This window comes from Dasypus novemcinctus, chromosome 14 (assembly GCF_030445035.2).
Source record: "Dasypus novemcinctus isolate mDasNov1 chromosome 14, mDasNov1.1.hap2, whole genome shotgun sequence".
Taxonomy (NCBI): domain Eukaryota; kingdom Metazoa; phylum Chordata; class Mammalia; order Cingulata; family Dasypodidae; genus Dasypus; species Dasypus novemcinctus.
Window position 1 is genome coordinate 38,822,565 of NC_080686.1, and position 21,861 is coordinate 38,844,425.

A 21,861-nucleotide genomic window follows, 5' to 3' on the forward strand; every position below is an offset into this window, starting at 1 on the left:
TTTATTCTAGTTCCTCCATGTGTGCATTTACGTCTTTGATTTCAGTGATGCTTTTTAAATATAGGCATTAATGGCTATAAATTTCCCTCTCATCACTGCTTTAGCTTCATCCCATATGTTTTGGTAGTTTGTGCTATCATTTACATTTGTTTCAAGGTTGTTACTGATTTCTTTTGTAATTTCCCCTTTGACCCACTGATTATTTAAAAATGTGTTGTTTAAATTTCATATATTTGTGCCTTTTCTGGTTCTCTGCCACTTATTAATCTCCAGCTTCATTCTATTGTGGTCAGAAAAATTACTTTGTATAATTTCCATCTCTCTAAATTTATTGAGACTTTTTCTGTGACCTAGCATGTGGTCTACCCTGGAGAATGATCCATGTGCAATTGAGAAGAAAGTAAATCCTGCTGTTTTGGGGTGTAATGTTTTATATAAATTTATTAAGTCTAGTTCCTTTAAGGTTTTATTCCTATTTAGTCTTTGTAAGTCTTATACATTTTTTGTTTCTTTCATTAAAGCTTACTTCTATATTTATTCACTTTCTTGTGTTATAACATATTAAATGCCTTCTCATTTCTATCTGGATATATTTTTCAGGTCTTTTCCTTGTGGTTATCACATAGCTAAAATTTAACTTCCTATCTGAAAGCTAACAGGTGAAGGTAGAAAGACAACCAATCAGTACAGCAAATAGCTGAGATCCCTTCTTAATTATGGGGGGTGGGGAGGAGGAGGAAAGGCCTTAACAAGATCTACCCCACAGTCCCACATTGACCATTCCACCCTGCAAGACACTCACTCCCATGTCTTGGATGTGTACTTTTCTTTTTTCTCATTTCTCAATAAAATCTAACCTTTTTATGGGCCTCAAAATTTTTTTAAACATCTGTACTAGTCAGCCAAAGGGGTGCTGAGTCAAAACACCGGAAATCTCCTGGGCATTATAAAGGGTATTTATTTGTGGTAGGAGCTTACAGTTACCAGGCCATAAAGCATAAGTTACTTCCCTTGCCAAAGTCTATTTCCACATGTTGGTGCAAGATGACTACTGACACCTGTGAGGGTTCAGGCTTTCTGGATTCCTCTGGTGGGGTCAGCGCCTCTGTTTCCTCCATAAGGTCAGCTGTAGACTATCAGGCAAAAGGCTCTGTCTCTTTCCCCGGGGTTCCAGCTTAAAACCTCAGCATCAAACTCCAACATCAAAACTCCAACATCAGAAACCCACAATTCTGCCCTTTGCCAAGCCTTTTATCTGTGAATCCCTACCCACCAAGGGGTAGGGACTCAATGACCTAATGACATGGCCCAATTAAAGCCCTAATCATAACTCAGTCAGGCCCAGGTACAGATCAGATTACAAGCATAATCCAATATTTATTTTTGGAATTCATCAATAATATTAAACTGCTACAACATCCTAAACATGCAACACTTACATTTTGTTTGATATCAATTAACTTCAGTAGTATTCATGTACACTTTTCCTATTCTCTTCTATTCCATCATTTTTTATACTTGTTACCACTTTTATCTTGGTACAATGTATGTCCAACAGCCTAGATTAAGCATTATATTTTAAGCATTTGCATTTTTGCACCTGTAGGGAATGAGAAGTGGAGTTATGTACCAAACAATTCAATACAATAATACTGGCACTTATAATTACCGAAATGGTTACTTTTACCACAGGTCTTTATTTCTTCATGCTTCCTTGACCCACTGTCTATAGTTCTTTCCTTTCAATCTGAAGAACTCCCTTTAGCATTGCTTGTAGCTTGTCTAGTGGTGATGTACTCCCTCAACTTTTGTTTTTCTGAAAATGTCTTTATCTCTCTCATTTTTGAAAGAGAGCCTTGCCTGATATAACATTCTTGGTTGGCAATTGTTTTCTTTCAGTACTTTAATATTTCAGCCAACTGTCTTCTTGCTTCCATGGTTTCTGATGAGAAAATGGTACTCAATCTTATTGGGACTCCCTCATATGCAACATGTTGCTTTTCTCTTGCAGCTTATAGAACCATACTTGTCCTTTGCATTTAAAAGTGTGACCAATATATGACAGGGTGTATTTTTCTTCATGTTCATCCCCTTTCATGTTCTCTAGCTTCTTAGATGTGCATATTCAAATTTTTTGCTAAGTTTGGCAACCTCTATGATAATTTCTTTGACTATTGCTTCTGCACTTTTCTCTCTTTTTCCTCCTTCTGGGAGTCCCATAGTGTGTGCATTGGTGTGCTTGATGGTGTCCCATAGATATTTTAGGTTAATTTCTCTTTTAAGGTTTATTTTTCTTTCTGCTCCTCAGCCTGAAACATTTAAACTGTCTTGACTTCAGGTTCACTGATTCTTTCTTCTGCCAGCTCCAAGCTGTTCTTGAACCCTTATGGACATTTTTCATTATAGTTATTTTGATCTTCAACTTCAGTAGTTCCTGTTCCTTTAAAAATTTCTATTTCTTTATTTAGGCTCTCATAATATTAATTCATTGTTTTCCTGATATCCTCTGGTTCTTTCTTTGTAGTTTCCTTCATCTTCTCAAGTATTTTTAAGATCATTTTTTAAAGGCTTTGTTCAGTACATTCACTTTTTTATCTTCTTCACTGGTGTTTTCTGTATTTTTAACATCCTACTTTGGATGGGCCATCATTTCCTGTTTCTTTGTTTGTCTTGAACTCTTGTTTCACACTATACATTTTAATATTTTAAATGATAAATCTGGAATTTACTCCCTGGGTTTTCTGTTTCCTGGTTTTGTAACCCACTTGAGCTTCAACCCTCCTATGGTGAGGATCTGCCCAAGTTGAATGCACTGTGCAGGGTTTTCTCTGTCTTACTGGGTTTCTGTCTTGCCTTAGACTTTTGCCTGTTAGTTGCTTTGGAATTCCCCTGTTAACAGGAGTTTAGTTAACAGGAGGACAAACTCCTCTCTCAGGGGTATCTGAAGCTGGCAGATCTTTGTCCCCAATTGTCTGCCTTTTAAGATTTTTACATGCATTTTCTGTTTTATGCTTCTTTTGCCTGGAGGACAAATTATGGGAGGAGGCTCATTCCAGGGACAACTCTCCTATTTTGGTCTTTCCTGGCTAAATCTGAGCCAGGGATGCAGACTGGCTCCAAAGTGTCCTGTGGAGGGAGACAAGGAGGGCACTAAAAACTTCTCCAATGGCCCCCCAAAGCTGAGTTTTCCTGGCCTGCTCAGTAAATGCAGTCCTTCAGCTAACTTTCTCCTACCACCCTGAGAAAGCACTTTGTCTTTAAATCTCCACACCTCTGCCCCTTCCTGGAAAGGGTTTGCACAATGGCTGTCACTGCCTTTGTCTGGACTGGGGTTGAAACAATAGTTTCCCTCAATCCAAATTCACTAATCGAAAGCCATGTTCAGTGATCAGCAATGCCCACCCTGATTCTTGATGAAGAAGATTTTTAGTTTGCTTTCTGTCATCAGCTGCTAACCAGGGATTGAACCCCAAGGTGGCTTACTGTGAGAGTGAGGGATGGGTGCTGGTAGCCAGCACAATTTACAGTTCTTTACCCATACTTTATCAGCCTTTTCTCCTCATTCTTCCCAGCATGCTGTTCTGTTTTTTTCTTGTCTCTGGCGTTTCAAAATAGCTGTTTCAAAAAGTTCCTGCCTGTTTAATAGTTGTTTTTTTTGTTTGTTTGTTTTTGTTCTTGTTTTTCCCACCACCCCCCTCCCACCACTCCCCCCACAGTAACACTCTCCCTCATCATCATGACACATCCATTGCATCTGGTGAGTACATCTCTGGGCATCGCTGCACCCCATGGCCTGTGGTCCACACCATAGCCCACACTCTCCCACGTTCCATCCAGTGGGCCATGGGAGGACATACAATGTCTGGCAATTGTCCCTGGAGCACCACCCAGAACAACTCCAAGTCCCGAAAATGCCTCTACATCTCATCTCTTCCTTCCATTCCCTGCACCCAGCAGCCACCATGGCCACTTTTTCCACACCAATGTCACATTTTCTCAATTATTAACCACAATAGTTCATGAATAGAATATCATAAAGTCCACTTTAATCCTTACTATATTCCTCCTTCCTGTGGACCTTGGATTGGTTGTGTCCATTCCACATCTATGTCAAGAGGGGGTTTAGATTCCACATGGATACTGGATGCAATCCTCCTGCTTTCAGTTGTAAGCACTCTAGGCTCCCTGGTGTGGTGGTTGACATTCTTCAACTCCACGTTAGCTGAGTGGGGTAAGTCCAATAAATCAGAGTGTAGGAGCTGAAGTCTGTTGAGGCTAGGGCCTGGCTATCATATTGCCAGTTCAGAGATTCAAATCCCCTAGATGTATCTTAAATCCCAGCACCAACTACAATTCCAGTAAAGTAGCAGGAAAGGCTTGTGAAAAGAGATCACATCTGAGTCCAGCTCCATCATGCAGAAACACCAGCTCCAAAGAAGGGACAGCTGACATGGCAGTGAACCCCATCTGCCATGACCATAGAACCTGTGGGTCTCTTTATCCCTCAAAAGGACCAATACCTGGGGTTGTATCTACTTTATCTGTCTCTGAGACTCTGCTCAGGTGTGCATAAGGGCAATCCTTCTGACAACCTCCAGACTCTTTTTTAGAGACTCATAGTCATATAAACTCATTTGTCTTTTCCATTTCCCCCTTACTTCAGGTCAAACAGCATTTTTAACTCCTGTTATTATATGTAGACAGGGATATTCTGCTGGTGCGCGTTGAACCTTTAATTCAAGGTCATTTTCTAGTTACGTCATCAGCTGGTACTTGGTAGTGATCCCTCGGTGCCAGGGAGGCTCATCCCCGGGTGTCATGTCCCACGCTGGGGGGAAGGCATTGCATTTACATGCTGAGTTTGGCTTCGAGACTGGCCACATTTGAGTAACATGGAGGCTGTCAGGAGGGAACTCTTAGGCACAGTGCTGCTCTAGGCCTTGTTCTTATTTCAGGTGTATAGGCTCACAAGCATAGTCATTAGTATCAGGGGCTCACTGTTGGACCCTCATTCCTTCCTGGTCCTTACCGTTGCACCTGGGGGACGGCCACTATTCCCCTAGGGACCCCAGCCAGGAACCCAGTACCCCCCCAGCTGTTGTTTTTAATTATTTCCACTATGAGTATATCCAAACATTTCCATGCACCCTGGACACATGCCCTGTATAACTCCCTGTCAACCATATATCGCCTGTCAATAGCATCCCATATCAGTATTCCTCTGCTGCCATTGTTGAACCACTCTGTGATCCAAAACTTCCTGAAAAGTGAAACCCAATATAATGTCAGGTTCCCTTACTAGTAAAATGGAATATAGCAATGAGTTTAAAGGTTAGTTATAGAATACATATTGATTTGGAAAAATTCTACATCCTATCTTTTTCCTTTCTTTTTTTCCTAATTATTGAGCTTCTCTTCACAAGAGCCCTAGATCACAGTAATTCATATATACAATATATATACATACATATATACAATATAGTTCATATATACAATACTCCCACATATCCATTATAAAACCTTTTCCCTTACACAGCGATACTATTTTACCTTATTCAAATCATACTGAAACTGATGTACAGATATTGAGACAATAGCTTTCAAACAAGGTAACATTTGTGTTTACATTGTAGTTTATACTTTAGGCTATACAGTTTTCTAAATTTTTTAGTTATCCTATGTTTTACATTATGGTTTACATTATTAGTCTGTCATCCCCTATATGTTTTTTGGTGTAATTATACATGTTTTGTAATAGTTGTTTTGATGGAAGGACTGAGTCCTGGAGCTCTGTATTCTACCATAGTCCTTGGAAGTCTTCCTACAGTGCTTTCAAATTAAATATTTTCTTTTTTATTCTTTCTTAGAATCTTTGTGCCTCTGCTTTCATTATCAACCTGTTCTTACATGTTATCTACCTTTTCCACTAGAATCCTTAACACACTAATCATAGTTATTCTAAATTCCCTGACTTGTGTTTCTAATATCTGTGTCATATCTGAGTCTGTTTCTCAAACTGACTTGTCTCCCAGACTGTTATTCCTTGCATTTTGCATACCTTGAATTTTTTTGTTGTTGAAAGTTGGGTAAGTCCTATTGGTAATAGGAACTGTGTTAATTAGTCCTTTAGCATGAAATGTATTTTGATCTGGCTAAGTGCTGGGCTGTATTTAATGTTTGTCTGTAGCTGTAGGTACCAAAGTCTTCAAATTCCTCTAGTGTCCTTATTCTGTCTCCCCTCTTGACTTTGCTTTTCCCTATGTACTCCCCCTCAGAGAGAGTCTTCATTTTGCAGCTGTATTTTACTATTATTACATTTTCACAATAAGTATAATAATATTTTCTATTATAAGGAGCCCTGTTGATGTGGTAAAAAAGATATGGAGGACTAGATATGTTCTGTAACCTTTTGATTAAATCCCAGTCTTTAGTTGGCCTGCATCTCTGGGCTGTGACCTTCACAGGTATTTTTCCGTTTTGAGGGATGATCCTCCTCTTGGTGGGGTAAGGTTGTGATGAAGGCCTTTCTTCTGGTGTGTAGTTCTTTGCTATGCAGAACAAACCAGGAATATTTTGCAATGATTAATCATCCCATAACCCCTGCCAGAGCAATGGGGGATTCTCTCTTAGCTCTCCATGGTGAAAATCTGATGTGGTTCAGGATGTTAAACCCATGAAAGTGTGGTCATATCAAAACACTGCAGTTTCAAGAGTTTCTCACTTTCATGCTAATTTACACTCAGTCTCCAGAAATTCATCAAATTATCACTTCAGTTTACCTACCAGTGTTTGGCTCCAGATGCTTCTGCTCCAGATAAGTAGATCTTGGGTGTGAATTTCTGAATTTGCCTGTTACTCCAGATAGAAGTGGGGAGTTTTCCCTGCAGCCTCAGTTCTCCAGTGGATCCTGGAAAATTTGCTAATTTTCAGTATGTTCAGGTTTTTTTCATATTGTAAGGACAGAGTGACAACTTCCAAGCTCCTTGTGAGTCAGAGTTAAAACTGTACAAAAAACATTTCATATTTCAACTATAAGTAAAATTGAAACATTAAGCTACAGTTTGAAAATTGTGATAGTATATGATATATTGATGGCTAGGAGAAAATAGGATCATCATCTTCATCAAAACTTTGCAAAAGTAAAGAAACATATTAAGATTCTTTTCAAAATCACTTTGGAATGATGAGAGGGGAATTAAGTTACAATAGCTATATTTATGTCATCTCATTCCTTAAATAGGAAGTCTTTGCCTCCTCTAAGGAAAGGCTGCTTAAAGACCTGTCAGTCAGGACTTGCTTAAAAGAAGGTCATGTCAGTTAAAGGAATTTTATAAAATAAAAACTTTAGGTACATTTTCTAGGTATAATAGAAAAAAAGGTTTATCTCTCAAATTCCTACTTCAGAATAATAAAAGAGGAACTATTGAGTCTCAGGAGAGGGATGGTGGGCTTGGCATACTCATTGACCTGGGATAAGGTAGTACAGTCTGGTACAAGTTTGCCCCCAAAACTGACTCATTTTTTATCTGTTCATCAACAGTTCTTTCCCTCTTATCATCTGATCCCTCTAGGATTCAACAGTTTCCCCATTGCTACCATCCACAAGCTCCCTTTGGAAACCCATACTTTGTATATAACACTTCCCCAGCTATTCATAATTTTCATGTATTTATTTGAAGGCCATGCAAACTTTTTAAAAAGTAGCATCATAATATGTGATCCGGAATACTTTATATACTAAAAGTGAAGAATCTATTCACATTTTTTAAAACAAATGATGCTGCAAAAATGCACATTCATTTAAAAAAAATATGAGCCTTGACACATATTATATATTTGGTGATTTATATTTGCTGGACCATCCTACTTCTTTTTCCAGTAGAAATGATGTTTAATTAGTAACACTGTAATGACCATAAACAGAAAGATTTAAGAATTCCACAATTTTTGCCCATTAGCTATTGCCTGGAGTCCCTTAGTCATTCCACCCTAGCTTTCCAGAGACTTACCTGGGAATTCCTGAATTTCCACAATCCAGAAACTAAATATTTAATATCTGGCAAATGTAGGGACAAAGTCTGCTCTTATCAGGCCTGCCAATGCTTTGGGATCAAAAGTTTGTGAATGTTTTAAATATCTGCTTCTTGATAGCTGCCTATTTCCAGGGTCTGGTAAATCTGTGTCCACATTCAATAGGACCTTAATTTTAGTTGCAGAAAAATTATGATATGACAAAAATGAAAATCTAAGCTTGCACAAGATTAATAAGTGAAGTCTAAATGGGATGGGGTTGACTTTCTAAATCCCTTACTTCTCATTACCTAGATTGTAATCTAAAGCAAGTCACAACAGATATGATATGAGAATCTGATATTTGATATCAGGAAATTTTGTTAAATGTTCTTTATATAACATTCACACTCTTCTCCCCCAAACACAAAAAGATTTGAAATCCAAGGCATTATTTCTAAGTGACTTCAAAGTTTTCAAGTGATTTCTTACGACCCTTCTTCCTATCTGGCCATTACTAGATCTTCTCACTTATATTGTTTTAATAGATATCCTTAACTTCCTTCTTAGCTAACGCCATTTAAAATTCTGTGCTTTTGTACTTTATTACCTATGACCATTTCCTGCTGCTGCTTGAGTGGTCTTAAAGATACAATATTGCAAATCTTAGCAAGGGGCCAACTGATTGTGTATAGGGTGATATCCAACTTTTGTTCCAAGTGAAACTTCAAACCTGACACAGTGCAAATAATTGAGAATGAATCAAGGCAATTTTAAGTGTTTTTAAACTGGAGATTTTATATTACCACTAAAAGGCTCAAAATACTTTGACTCTAATTGAAATTCCTGGAAAAAAATATCCTGTTGTCTGTAGCCTTATACTGTGTGGGATCTTGATTTATTTGGCTTATCTGTAATATCAAAATGGTTGATATTATAAACTCTAATTACTCATGTGTGTGTGTTTGTGTGTATGTGTTAAAAGAGAAGATTCAATTATCAGCACTTGTTTGTATCAAAACACCTTTGTTCATAACTAATTCTATAGAGGATATAATAGCATTTAGAATAAACCAAACTTTCTTTAAGCTATAAGTACTTATATGAAACTTCTGTAGAAAGAACATAATAATTAGATATGATCATGGTTTTATATGTTCTACCAAAGGGACCATAGATTATATAGTTTAGTGTCTTGCACAATTGCTTACTTAAGAAACCAGTTTCTCAGTTAGTTAAAAGTGCTGAGAGTGTGCTAATGAAGTACTATCTTAATTTTTCAAAGAAGTTAGTATTTGATCATTGAGACAATTTTCAAATAAGAAAACGTTCCTCAAAAGACACATGGAATATTGGTTCTAAATGGTTTCATTTCCTTTTTTGGTTTCTTACATAGTTGATGGGGTGAAGGTGGGGGGGGGAGACTTAACTATAATCATATTGTTTATTAAATAAATTGGCCTTCACACTATTGGGAAGGTCCTTACTACTAATGAAACTCATACTTTAACAATAAGAATTTTTCAAACTAGAATAAAAAGAAATACCCATCTAGTACCATATAAATCTTAAATGCTTTGTATACTCTGCATTTTAAAAAATTTTACAAGTGCCATTTTTTTCCCATTGGAATTATTCTACCATGTTGGAGTTTTGGAGGGTTTTTCAAACTGGGGAGTAGGCAAATGGCTTACAACTGTACTAAAAATAAGGAGAACATATTTCCCCCTCATCCAAGATGAACTTTGTAAATGGTTTGCAGGAAGAAATTTTCCATTCAATAAAGTTAACCAGTAGCATCATTTAGATATTGTATAAGATTTTCAAGTACACTTAGGTCAAAAACAAGTGCACTGGAGAACCAGCAAGATGGTGGCAGAGTAAGGAGCTCCTAGAGACAGTTCCTGCTACAGGGCAGTTAGCAAATACTCAGAGCTCTTGGAACTAGCTGAAGCACCTGTTTGGGAGCTCCAGGAGACCAAAAGAGCATCCTGAAATGTCCTTGAAGGAATGGAAGGAGGAGACTGCCCATCTGCTGAGAAGACTCGTGAGTAGAGCACTCCACACCCTGGAAACCCATCCTCTACCGGAGGCACAAGCAAGGTTGGGAGCTATTCCGCGGCTGGAATTGAAAGCTCCACTTCCCCAAAACAGGGGAGGAAAAGACAGTTGGGCACCAATTTCAGTTATGATAAGGAAACTCAGTGGGCTACAGTATGATCCTGAGAACAGCTAAAGTTTGAGCCTGCCCAGGTCAGAAAGAAGCTGGGAGCTGCCATCTTAACTCCATGCCTGGCTCGAGGGGAATTGGGGCAGACTGAGAATCCTAGTACTGGTGGGGACTGACTTCTTCCTATCCATATTGCAGGTCTAGCTTGGCCCCAGTGCCACCTCCAGCAGGGAGGAAGCTGGGGGGACCTGCGCCAGCCTCTCTGGGAAAATTACCGGCCAAGCTGCGGAGGTTGGTGATCATCCTACTCTGGCAGCATAAGCCTCCCCAGAGGTTTCTCTATGATGGGAATTGGAAGCTTCATTTCCCAGAAATAGGGAGGGAGGAGATGGATGGCTGCCGATTTCAGCATCTGATTGGGAGACTTGGCTAACTAAGAGATAACCCTGGGAACAACCGGGGTGAAAACAAGTCCAAGTCAGAAAGAGGCCAGTAGCCACCATTCTGACTCCACCCCCAGCCTGAGGGGAAGCCAGGCTGACAGTTTTTTTTCACACAGATCAGCCTGCAACCCTAGCCTAGGCCTCAGCCCCTCCTCTGGCAGGGAGGAGGCTGAAGCCCTGCACCAGCCTATACAGGTAACTGCAGGGAACTTTGGCTGGCATAGACTGAAAATTAAAATCTACCAGGGCAACTGCAGTCACCTTGGACCCGCACTGCATAGATTGCTGCCCAAACCTGCAGCTCCATCCATGCCCCAGGTAGGGGAGAAAGGGATGTGAAGCTTCATCCATCTCTCTGGGCAACTGTAGTCTAGGCCTACACGTGGATTATTCCACATAGCTATGACTCTGTCCCTACCCCTGGTGAAGGAGAAAGTTGGAAGAAGCTTCACTGGTCCCTGGTGCAATGAGGGCAGCTTGAGCCTCCACCACTTACAGCACCAACTACATGCTTGGCTCCCACTGCATAACCAGCAAGGAAGAAATGATAGAAAACCCTAAACTAGAAAGAAAAACTGCACCCAGAAAAAATACTCTAGTAAGCCAGATGTGAAGACACCAACAAAAAATTACAATCCACACCAAGAAACAGGAAACTATGGCTCAGTTAAAGGAACAAGATAAGCCCCCAGCTGACATAAAGGAGTTGAGATAACTAATCATAGATGTTCAAACAAATCTTCTTAATAAATTCAATGAGATGGTTAAAGAAATTAAGGCATTAAGAAGACACTGGGCAAGCACAAAGAAGAATTTGAAAGCATACACAGTAAAACAGCAGATCTTATGGGAATGAAAGATGCAATCAATGAAATTAAAAAAAAACATTGGAATCATATAATAGCAGATTTGAGGAGGCAGAAGAAAGGATTGGTGAGCTTGAAGAAATAGTCTCTGAAAGTGAACGTACAAAAGAAGAGATGAAGAAAAGAATAAAAAAAATTGAACAAGGTCTCAGGGAACTAAATGACAGCAAAAGGCATGCAAACTTACATATCATAGGTGTCTCAGAAGGAGAAGAGAAGGGAAAACAGGCAGAAGGAATAGTTAAAGAAATCATGGTAGAAAATTTCCCAACCCCATTGAAGGATATAGATAACCTATTCAAGAATAACAACGTACTCCCATCTGAAAAAATTCCAATAGACCAACTCCAAGACACATATTCATCAGAATGTCAAAGGCCAAAGACAAAAAGAGAATTCTGAGGGCAGCAAGAGAAAAGCAATGCATAACATACAAGGGATATCCAATAAGATTAAGTGCTGATTTTTCAACAGAAACCATGGAGGCAAGAAGACAGTGGTCTGATATATTTAAGACACCTCAAGAGAAAAACTTCCAGCCAAGCCTTATATCCAGCAAGGCTATCTTTCAAAAATGAGGGTGAAATTAGAATATTCACAGATAAACAGAAACTGAAAGGATTTCTAAGCAAGAGACCAGATTTTCAGGAAATACTAAAGGATGTGCTAGAGCCTGAAAAGAAAAGAGAGGGGAGAGCCACCTGGAAGAGAGTCTAGAAATGCAGATTTTATCAATAAAAGTAACTAAATCAATAAAAATGTCAAAGGAGTGGTAAAAATAAAATATGACAGATAAAACTCAAATAGTCAGGAATAAACTTAACCAAATATGTAAAGCACTTGTATTCAGAAAACGGCAACTCAATGTTAAACAAATTTTAAAAAGCCCTAAATAACTGGAAGAACATTCCATGTTCATGGACTAGAAGACTAAATATCATTAAGATGTTAATTCTACTCAAATTGATATACAGATTTAATGCAATCCTGACAAAAATTCCACTAACATTAAAGAAAAAAATTGAAAACATGATCATTAAATTTATTTGGAAGGGTAAGGCATCCTGAATAGCCAGAAACATCATAAAAAGGAAAAGTGAACCCTCATCTCCAGACTTTAATCATAATACCTACCTATAGTGGTAAAAACAACATGGTACTGGCCTAAAGACAGACACAATAGACCAATAGAACCAAATTTATGGTTCAAAAACAGACCCTCACAAGTATGGTCAAGTGATTTTTGACTAGACTGTCACACTCACACAGCTCAGGCAGAACAATCCATTCAACAAAGGGTGCTGAAAGATTGGACCTCCATAGCTGAAAGAAGGGAAGAGGACCCCTATCCAACACTTTATCCAAAAACTAACTCGAAATGGATCAAAAAACTAAAAATAAAGGCGAGAACCATAAAATTTTCAGAAGAATTTATTGGAAAATGTCTCAAAACCTGGTGGTAGGTGATGGATTCTTAAAGGAGATGAGAAGGGCTGAGTGGACTACTGATGTTTAATGTGTGTAGAAGTTTTAATTAGCTTTACTGTAAAATTGTGGAAATGTATAGAGTGGATGGTAACACATAGTGAGTAACAGCTAGTTTATAAATGGGGATGCGACTGAAAATGGTAGTCTAGTTATGTAAATGCCAATTGACAGAATGCTAGAGAATAATCTAGGAACTGGATAGCACAGTAAACCAAGAGGTGGGTGAGAATTGTGGTTGATGTTACAGATGCAAGAGTGTCCTTTGTACATCACTACTGTAGGGCGTTGGGAATGTGGAGAAGTTTGGGAAGAATACAGCTGGAGTGACCTATGGACTGTGGTTAGTAGTAATAATATAATATTCTTGCATCTCTGCAAAAGATGTACTATGTTGATACTGAGGCAGTATGGAAAATATGAGTCAAGTATACACTATGGACAGGGCGATAATCAGATGATATTATTTTATCTGTAGCAAATGACATACCACATCTTGGTGCGTTGATGGAGTGGTGTTCTTTGGGAATTCTTCACATATGCCTGATTGTTTTATAAGTTTACAACTTCTGTCAAAAATAAATATATTTAAAAAATAATAATAGGGTGGGTTGGGGGAAAAATACACCAAATGTAAGATTAGAACTATGACTAGTAGTAAGATTTTGGTAGTATTCTTTCATAGTTTGTAACAAACATCTCATGACAATACAAGGTGTTGGTGGAGGGTTGATGTTGGGACCCCGGTATGGTGTTATGTATGTTTGTTTTGTAAGTTCACAACTTTTACTATACACTTAATTGTTTATCTATGTACATATATAAATGATATAAAGATAATAATCAGATTGGTTAGGGGAAAAATACTTTGTTTAGTAATATTTTGACAATGATCTTTAATCATTAGTTAAAAAGGTTTAAAAATAATGCAAGCTATTGGTGGTAGGGTGAGATGTTATATATGTTTGTTTGATGTTATATATGTTTGTTTTGGAAGTTCATAATTATTATACACTTATTGTTTATGTATGTTTATGTATGAGTGATATATTTTAATAAATTAAAAAAAAAACAACTGCATTGCTGGTGAGAGTGTAATGTGGTGGAGCCACTGTGGAAAGCAATATGTAAGTAAGTTCTTCAAAAGTCAAATATACAATTACTATATGATCTGGAAATTCCTCTTTTAGGTAGATAAGCAAAGAAAGTGAATAAAAGATACATACACCAATGGTCATGTCAACATTATTCACAATAGCCAAAAGGTGGAATCAATTCAAATGTCCATCAACAAATGAATAGATAAACACAATGTGCTACATGCCCATGTTATTTGGCCATTAGGAGGAATGACATTCTGAAAGATACTGCAACATATAAGAACCTTGAAAACATTATGCTCAATGAAACAAGCAAGGTTCAAAGGAAACTTGTATTAGCAAATTCACAGAGACCGACAGTATACTAAAGGTTACCAGAGGCTAGGGGAAGGGTGAGTTTTCACATAATGGATATAGAGCACTCACAAGTAAAAATTAATAAAAAGAAATTCAGAATGCAAAAGGGATTTCTTTCTGCTATACCCAATATATTAAATAATCTAGTGAGTGGGATAAGGTATTTTGTATGCATTCTTACAAAGGAGAACCTCAAGATTTCCAGACAAAATCTTAGGAATAAGACTAAGAAAACTAAGTCTTACACATTGGAATAAGTAATGCTTATTTTCTTGGTATGAATGTATTTGTAATCTTGTTTTATATTTGGCTTCACCTAAGACAATGGAATGGATTTTTCTACCAGGATGAATATTTTTCTTATATATATAATTATAAGTATATGACATATATATATATATATATATATATATATATATATATATTTCCCATTTTTTACAGATTCCATATTTGTGAATTTACCTACTGGAGAAAATTTATTTTTAACCCCCAAATCAATATTGTGGCACATTTGGAGTCATTTATGGACTTGCACAGAATGGCAAAAACTGAGTTCCCTAACAACTATGTTCCCACGTGAGAGGGAGAAATGCAACACTCTACCTTCTTGCTTCAGCAATGATACTGTAAACAAGTGCCTCTTTGTGGTATATTTAGTGCCATGGTTTTTGCATTTTTGTGAAATGGGCCCCAACCCTAGTGTTGAAGCACTGTCTAGTGTTCTTAAGTGCAAGAAGTTTCTGATGTGACTTAGAGAGAAAATAAGTGTGTTAGATAATTTCATTCAGGCCTGAGCTGTAGTGCTATTTGGGCTATGAGTTCAATGTTAATGAATCAGCAATATTTATTAAATAATGTGCTCTAAACAGAAACATGCATAAAACACAGTTATTGATGGATCTGTTCATGAATTGTGTTGCCCAGAGGCTCACAGGAACCTAGCCCTTTATTTCCCCTGGGAGCAATGCCAATTGCTAATTCACTAATTTCCTGATTCAGTGTTCATAGTGACTTTACAAAACATACCTATGCAAATAACAAGAAAAACAGAATGGTCTGCATATAGTTTATATGCAGTGTATATATAGTTTGTGTTGTGCTGTGTTGACACTCATGTTCATAACATCTGTAAACTTACTATTAGATTAATAACTCAATTGACCGAATTCCATTGATTAGATAAGTTTTGTCATTTTGGTCAAGGGAATGCAGGTAATATGAAAGCACAGTGTGTGAACTATTTTACCAAATAACTTATATCAAACAGATGTATTCTCTGATTTAGAGATAATTCATTGAAGGTCCAGAACATTTTTCCAGAGTTTATTTCAGGAAAAAGCACCTTTGGAGAAAATGTATGAAAAATGCTACTGTTCTACTTATTTTATGTCAAGATGTAAATTACATGTCAGAATATGCATTTTTAAGGCCCTTAATAATATTTGCTAATTTTTTTTTCAAAATTATATTGTGCTAATTTTCACTGCTACCAAATAACGAAACATTTTAACTTATTACACTCTTGTTAACATTGGACGCTAAGATTTGTCAATTTATTATTTGCATTTAAATTCACACTTCTTCCATTATTTTTGAAGTTGACATTTTAAAAACAGAAAATTTTTAACAATTTTGTGAACTATTTTTCATGTCTGTATTAGTCATCAAAGGGGTGCTGATGCAAAATACCAGAAATCTGTTGGCTTTTATAAAAGGGTATTTATTTGGGTAGAAGCTTACAGTCACAAGGCCATAAAGTGTAAGTTGCTTCCCTCACCAAAGTCTGTTGCCAAGTGCTGGAGCAAGATAGCCACTGATGTCTTCAAAATTTCAACCTCCCTCTTCCTCTTAAGGCTCCATGGTCTCAGTTTCTTCCAATATTAGCTGTAATCTGGGATAAATCTCATCTCTCTCCCAGGCTTGTTTTTCTCTGGGCTCAGCTGCTCTACTCTCTCTGCAAGGCCAGCTGTAAACTATCAGGCAAATGGCTCATCTCTCTTTCCAGGGCCTCTGCCATGCCTATAGAGCCTTCTTTCTTTCCTCACATACCTGCTTCTCTGTGTATTTACTTCCCAGGGCTCCAGCATTAAAACTCTGAACTTCCTCCTCTCTCTTGCAGTTTTCTCTGTGATTCCCTGCCCACCAAGGAGGTAGAGACTCGACTTCCCACTGACTGGCCCAATCAAAGCCCTAATCACAACTCAATCAAGTAAAAGCATAACCTCTAAGTTCAATATAATCTAATGGTGTCACTAACCCAGAGGAATAGACCAACTTGCAAACATAATCAGTATGTATTTTTGGAATTCATCAATAATATCGAACTACCACAATGTCCTTTATTTGTTTAGAACTTACTGGTCTAATGACTGTAGAATCTGTAATAATGTCCCTCATTTCATTTTTTGTTTTGTTACCTTGCATCTTGAAATTTTTTCTCTATTATTCTTGATAAATGCTTATCAATTTTGTTGATCTTATTAAAAATGAGCTTTTATTTTTACTGATTTTTCTCTACTGTATTTATTTCTACTCATATTTATCATTACTTTCTGTTTTGAATTTAATTTTTTTCTTATTTTTATAGATTTTTAAAATGAAAACTCAGGTCATTGATCAGAGATCTTTCTTATTTGCAAATATAAGCACTTAAAGCTGTAAAATTCTCTCTACATTCTGATTTACCTGCATTCTACAAATTTGTATATGAATGTTTTAATTTTAAAACAGTTCAAAATATTTTCTAATGGCCTTTTGATTTCTTCTTTCATGAATAGATTTTTCAGAGGTTTATTGTTTACTTTCCAAATATTTGGAGATTTTACAGATATCTTCTGTTATTGAGTTTTAATTCAAACCACTGTGGTCTGATGGCAGCTCAATATTATTTTATTCTTATTAAAGTTATCAGGACTTAATTTATGTTCCAGGCTATGGCTTATGCTAGGGAATGTTTCATTTGTAATTGAAAAGAACTTGTATGCCATTGTTTTTGAGCATGGTGACTTATACTTAGAAGTTATGCAGTGTTGTCTACTAATATTTTCAAGTTTTCTCTACCCTTGAAGCTTTTCTTCTTTTAAAAATCTGTTTTTTAAGAGAGATGTTGAAAACTCCAATTATGATCATGTATGTATATTTCCTTTCAATTCTTATTGTTGAAGCTCTGTAATCACATGCATACACATTAAAAGTTTGTTATTTTGGTGAATTGATTTATCTGTTTGAAATGTCCCTCTTTATCCTTGCTAAGATTCTTGTTCTAGAGACTACTTTCTGTGATAGCAACACCACAACATTATCTTTCTTAAGATTTGTGTTTACATGATGTATCTTTTCCCATCCTTTACTTTTAACCTATCTATGTCTTTGTATTCAAAGTAAATTTTTGTGGCCAATGTATTGTGGGGTCTTGTTTTTTAATCTAGTCTGAACAATATCTGCTGTTTAATTGATTTCCTTAGGCTATTTGCATTAATATACATTATGTTTCTAAACCATCTTCTTGCTATTTGTTTTTTATTTCTTCAGTTCTTTGTTCTTCTTTTCCTCTAATTCTACCTTCTTTTTGATTAATTAATTTTTATTTCAGGTTCCTACTTAATCTTTGTTCTTGAATTATTAGCTATACTTCTTTGTTTTATTCTTTTGGTGGTTGCTCAATGGATTACATTAAAATTTTTAACTTATCAAAGTTGAGCTTAAAATAACAATATGCCATTTCATGTAGAATGTAGGAATTTTTAGACAGTATACTTCCATTGTGCCTCCATTCTTTATTGTATTGTTATCATGCATTTTACTTCTACATAGGTTGTAAACCTCAAAATTCTTTACATTTATTTTCTTTTATACAGTCATTATTTTCAGAAGACATTTAAAAATGAGAAAACCTTATTTTATATTTACCCATATATTTATCATTTCTGGCACTTGTTAATCCTTTGGTAGATCTAATTTCTTTCTGAGGAACTTTAATATTTCTTGAGTACACATCTGCTGGAAATAAATTCTTTTCAGCTTTATCCATAGAATAATCCTTTAATTTGTTCTCATTTTTTAAAGATTCTCTTTGGTAGCCATAGAATTAAAAAATGGCAGATTTTATTTCACCATTTTAAATAAAGTGTTCCAATGTTCCTTATTTTCATAGTTTCTGAAAAGAAGTCTATGAACTTCTGCTCTCAGTTTTTATGCGTGTAATATGTCTTCTTTTTCTGGATGGCTTTAAGGTTTTCTTTTTCCATTTGTTTTCTTTTTGTTTGTTTTACTAGAGGTTGCTTTAACTTTTTGAATCAGTGGATTTATATATGTTATTAATATAAAAATTTTTCAGCAATTACTTCTACAAGTATTTGCTATATCTTCTCTTCATCTCCCTCTGGAACTCCAGTTACACCTACATTAAAGCATTACTCTTGATCTTCATTCTCTTTTCTCTGTGCTACAGTTTTGATAATTTTTATTTTTATGTCTTTTATTCTTTAGTGTCTTACCTACTATCAATTCCAGAAAGTAGAATACTGGATATTATATATTTTATTTCCAGAATTGCATTTAGTTCTCTTTTATATATTGTAGCTTTCATATTATGCTCATATTTTTCTTTACATCTTGGAGGATATCTATAATAACTTTTAAAGTTCCTATCTGCTAATTCCATCACCTCTGATATTTTTCTGTTTATTTCTAATGACTTTATTGTGGTTATGGAACACATTTTTCTGCTTCATCACATTTTTCATTTTTTTTATAGGATGTTAGATGTGAATTTTAGAATGTTGAATGCTGGGATTATGCTGTATTCCTTTAAAGAACATTGATCTTTGTGTTTGCAGGAAGTTAAACTCCTTGCTTATCTATGTGAATTCTTTGAGACTCCTTGTAAGATTTAAAAGGTGAGTCTAGCTAGTCTTTAGTCTAGAGCTAGTTTCTCTCTATTACTGAAGCCTGACTTTTCTGATTCTCTACTGGAAGCCTCATACATATACAATTGTTTCTCTATACTTTGATTGGTAGAAATCTGAGACACTTCCAGCTCCTCTAAGCTCTCAGAATTAATCTGTTTACAAATATCCATAAATTTTTTGTTCCCAGTGGTTGTTCTTTGCCAGGCTTATCAAGTTTCTTCCTCTATATGACAGATTGGTGTTCAGACAGAGATACAATGGAGCCCTTTCTCTGTTTAGCTCTATTCTCACTGGTTCTCTGCTTCATAAATTCTAGAAGCCTTTGCCTTCTCAAATTTTAAGTGTTGCTTCTTCAACTGAGACACTAAACTCTGTTCTGTTTTTTTTCCTACCATCCCTGCCCATGATTGGAAAATTGTCTTCAATCAAAAAATGAACATGAAAGTAAAGCACACCTCATTTTTTCCCCCTTCCTACTATAGTACATAGTTTTATTACTTACTTGGCTGATGCTTGTTTTCAGACTTCTCAATTCCCAGAATAGATTTTGTGCAATGTTACTCTTTTCTTTATCTATATTTTAAAACTTCCTTATTTAAGGTAAGAAATTTAGGAAGAAGTCCATTTAAACTTGAATATCTGGGAAAGGAGTTGTTGAGTCATCATTTTAATTTCATCATTAAAAATGGGTTTAAGAGACTAGCTCTTTGTTTTTACCATTTTGGATGTTAACCTAGGTCTGATATTTATAAGCTATGTGACCTTAGACAAATGACTAAATTTATAAAGTCTCAATTTCTTATTTGCAATGTTTATAAAATATATTTAGGTTTTAGGGTTTGAGTATTAAGTGAAGCAATATTCATTTATGGATAGTTTAGAGTCTTATTATCTGGAAGTTATTGTTACATTTAGTGTTGATTATTATTCAGAAACTCAGATTGTGGCACACTTCATTGGTTCTAATTGCTTTCTTAATCGGTAGCAGTCATCACAGCCAGCTTGGACAAAATGTCATTAATCCACAAAAGCCCTGCCATTACACATATTTACTCATAGTTGCATTTTTTCAAAGCACAATATGCTGTCAATATTTGTTTATATTCAATTAGTCACATCATTGTACATGGCATGGTCAAAATAATATGCAAATCTGTGGCCACCAACGTACTTACAGGATTTAGACTATGCAAACAATCCCCACTAAGCTGGCTCTTTTTGTGTGTGCATGGATCCACACAGTTAAGAATTTAGTTCTTGTGAAGTTAAAGACAGGCCATATGGGAGCTTGATATGGAAACCTATTGTCAGAAGGGCCATACTATTAAAAAAGAGGCTTGAAACTTGCACATTTCAATGTTTCATGTTACTTGGTAGAGTAGGTTATGAAATAGTGGACACAATAGAATATACCCTAACTTTATGTGTTCAGAACTCTGATCTAAAAAGTAATTTTTAATTCACATACTAATTTGATAGCTTTCATATTGTAGAAATAAGGGGAGCGGTGCTATCATAATTGATGGATTTCCTTTTTAAGTACCAAATGAGAAATTTAACAAATCATCTATGGAGCTTTTTTTTTTTTTCTTTTTAAATTAATGGTTTAATGCTTTGAGAATACCCTACTCTCTCTGCATGGTCCCAAAAGGGAGAGAAAAATTTTAAAAGTGGCCTAGGTAGTTAGAGACAGCTATATGAAACTTATGCAAAGCAGAGAACATTTGAACATTGTCAAAGTATTTGTTGAACCTAATACAGTCTCTCATTTACTCTCATGGATATTAAAGTTAACTTTTTAAAAACTAAATCTCTGATTATAAACTTGTTGCTGTTATATATTTTGAACTTTTTTTTGTTGCAACTCTGAAAATGTGATTTTACTAAAATCCTAATTGTTACTACTTGTGGAAATAGTTTTAAGATGATGATCATATTAGTAATATATGTGTGCCAGTTTGTATACACGTACATATAAAGAAGCCATTGAAAGCACAATATCTATTTTCCTTGTCTAATGTTCCATAGTGCTTCAACAATTGTAATCGGGGGATAAAAGGAGTAACGTTAGATGGGGCACAGGGAACTGCTCCCCAGAGGCTCACACAGAATAGCATGTGATAAATTTCAGGGAAGCATTTGGATATCAGATAGATTTTCTTTAATGTTTTCACAGTTATAATACAAATTAGGTAAAAATAGCAAAATGTATAGATGATGGATTGTAATGTCCCTGCATCTGTTTTCCCCAGTATATATTTTTCCAGGAAGTCACTTCATTCCAGTAGATTTTTATTAATCTTAATTATGCATATACAGATTGCATAAGGATGTTTGACTTTACATCACATTAGTTGGTTGTATAACACAGCAGGCAATTTTGCCTTAAAATTTTTTTTTCCAGTTGTTTATGTTGTTTTTCAGTAGATGAATTAGTAAGTCCCAGAAAATTGGTTACTGAAAATTGAAATGGGAATGGTAGGATCCATTCTGAAATCTGCCTTTTGGTGTTTACCTCAA